This window comes from Medicago sativa, chromosome 4 (assembly GCF_051527215.1).
Source record: "Medicago sativa cultivar Bolivia chromosome 4, Bolivia_mono, whole genome shotgun sequence".
Lineage (NCBI taxonomy): Eukaryota > Viridiplantae > Streptophyta > Magnoliopsida > Fabales > Fabaceae > Medicago > Medicago sativa.
The window spans coordinates 85,891,452-85,894,571 of NC_140752.1; the positions used below are offsets into that span (position 1 = coordinate 85,891,452).

The following is a 3,120-nucleotide window of genomic DNA, read 5'->3' on the forward strand; positions in this document are numbered from 1 at the left end:
CTTCATTACTTTGCATTCAACTTCACTCCCGTGTTTGAAGTAAGAAGCATGAAAAACAACTTTTAGAATTGAAATATGAAAAATCAGAGTTAATATATTATATAATATTATTTTCATTTTTATGTTGATGATTCTTTAAAAAAAGTTATGTTGATGATATTAAAAAATCCTAATTAAAATTGGTCACTCGTTTTAGTTACTAATATGGGTTCCGTGTTACAATTGTACAGTCCAATGAGTTTTTTTAGAACGTAAAAAATTGAAGTGTGATTAATCATGATGTATTATGTCCTCGTGAGCTAAGCTCAGTTGGTTGGGACAATGCATAATATATGCATGGTCCGGGGTTCAAACTCAGGCCACCACAAAAAAAAAATAATAATGTATTATAACATTGCTCTCATTTTAGTATCGACGATATTAAAAAAGCTAATAAATCAAAATAAATAATCATAGATTTTTTTTTTTTGAAAGAAAATAATCATAGATTTTATTCACTAATATGTTTCAGTGTGAAAAATAATATGAAAAATACTAGTATGTGTCCCGTGACAAATCATAATTAATGTATTATATAATAGTGTTGTCATAAAATACATTTCATAAATAAACATATATTAACATATTCCCATAAAAAAAACATATGCCGAGATACATTTTTGTTAATATATAGTTCATACACTCACATATATTTTATCAATATATAGTTCCCATTAAATTTCAGAAATAAAAATATACCAACATATTCCCGTAAAACAAACATATACTCGTATTTATTTTATTAATATATAGTTCATACACCGACATGTATTTTATTAATATATATACCAACATATTCCCGCAAAACAAACATATACTCATTTTTTTTTTATTAATATATAGTTCATACATCGACATGTATTTTATTAATATATAGTTCACATTAATTTTTTTTCATAAATAAACATACACCGACGTATTCCCGTAAAAAAAAGTACACTCACGTATATTTTTATTAATATATAGTTCACATTTTGTTTTTGAAAAGGAACATATAGTTCACATTAAATTTCATAAATAAGCATATGCTAACATATACTCGTAAAAATACATATACTCACAATATGTCAACGATTTTCAAATACAATCATTTTAACTAATCATTCTCATGGGTCCCGTAAAAATAATTTTAACTGATTATTTTCATAAACATATACTCGCCTATATTTTATAAAGATATAATTCAAATAATATTACATATGCCCTTAAACATATATATTATTAATACATAGTTCACATAAGATTTCGTAAATAAACATATACTCACGTATTCCCGTTAAAAAACATATATTTAGATATATTTTATTAATATAAATTCATATTAAATTTCGTAAATAAACATATATTTACATATTCCCCTAAAAGGAACGTATAATTTTATTAATATATAGTTCACACATAAAATAGAAATAAAAAATTTCTGAAAAAAATAGAAATAAAAAACCAGTTACTAAAAAAATTAAAATCTGTAAAAATAAATAAATTAAAACATATATGTTAATTGGGCTCAAAGGCCCAACCCACACATAATCCATACCCGCCCAACCCACATAATAACTTCCCCTTATTTTTTCCTAGAGTAATGATATTTTGACATCCATTTGATGACAACTTTGTTGACAACCTTGTTTTTCTCACTTCTTATTGGTCAAAAACAATGGAGAGAGAAAAAGGAAGAGAGAGGATAACAACATCATGTGAGTATGAGAGAGAAAGTTGTCCAAAAGTTGTCAAAAAATGGTTGTCAAAATATCATTTCTCTTTTTCCTAACCCTGGCAGCTCAACCATGCGATCTATTCTTCTTCTTCTCTCAACTCAAACACTCCTCATCCACCAACCACCTTCTCTCTTTTTTTTTTTTTTATCCAAAACCAAAAACAAAACAGTCATTTTTATTCCTTCATTCTCCTCTACAAAACTATTTGAATTATTTGTAGATTGGTAAATTTAAATTTTATACCCTTCATCTATTATGGCCACCATGGTCCCCCTTTTTAAAAAGGGTCATGTTAACTTGTGCCCTTAGGGCACATGTTAAGCAACCCAAAAATGGAAACATTTTCTTAAATTTTGTGCATTCAATTATTGAAAAGTAAAAAAGTTAAAGTCAAATGCATTAATTACAATAAAATATTTCTATTTTAAATCATTAACTTGTGCCCTGAGGGCACAAGTTAACATTAGGGCACAAGTTAACATTTCCCTTTTAAAAAAGCAAATCAATTGTGCTATTCCTTTAAACTTCAGCACCAAAACCCACAAAAATAATGACCATTGGACTAATTTTACAAACAACCACTACGTCGGAAATCATTGTCGCCTCGCCGGTGTTCGTTTTGCAGAGACATCATCTATTACTATTTATTTGTTTTTCAGTGAGTTTTCTTTGTTAAGATCTGGATCACTATTTATTTATTTATGAACACATGTAGTTTGTTTCAAACTTTTAAGAACAATCAAAAAACATTATTAAATCTCATTTGTGTTTTTTTGGTTAATTTTGTATACAGCACAATATATTTTTTCATTGGACACTTTTTTTAAGATATGCTTCTGTTGGATCTGTGTACATTTTTTAGATCTGTAACAAATGGTTGTCCTTATGAAAATACAATATAATTTTTGTTATTTGGATATGTTACCTTTTGAATAAAGGTTTATGTAAAGAAGTTTTATATTATACATAATTTAGTTATGTAATTCTAAACAAATTGAAGATTTTCATGAGTTTACTCCTCCCGTTTGTGTTTTGTATTTTGGAAAAAAATTGTTTATAACAATACTTAAAAATAAAAATCCTTAAGGAAAAACTATCTATCTGTTTACTCAAAATAAAATCTATAAATTTTATAGAAAAAAAAAATCTGAATATTCCATTTAATAGAAAACTGAAGGTCCTTTATTTAAAATAAAAAAGAAGTAATAATCAAAGATATTTTCTTATTAATTTTTACTTGTCACATTCTCATCCATGGATACAACTTTGACTCCATTGAAACTTCCTTCTCCTTCCTCTAAACTTTCTTCTCACATTTGTTTATTTCCTTTTCTGCAAAAAAGAAAACTTTCCAGATTTGTTT

The 3,120-nt window shown here is 26.2% G+C and overlaps 1 long non-coding RNA gene across 1 annotated transcript; it reads left to right on the plus strand.

Annotated features, from left to right (window-relative positions):
• The first annotated feature begins 1,867 nt into the window (after positions 1-1,867).
• LOC146933085 (uncharacterized) lies at positions 1,868-2,519 on the plus strand. Its single transcript, XR_015008416.1, has 2 exons — positions 1,868-2,043; positions 2,256-2,519. It is a non-coding gene; the product is annotated as an uncharacterized LOC146933085 (long non-coding RNA).
• The last annotated feature ends 601 nt before the right edge of the window (positions 2,520-3,120 follow it).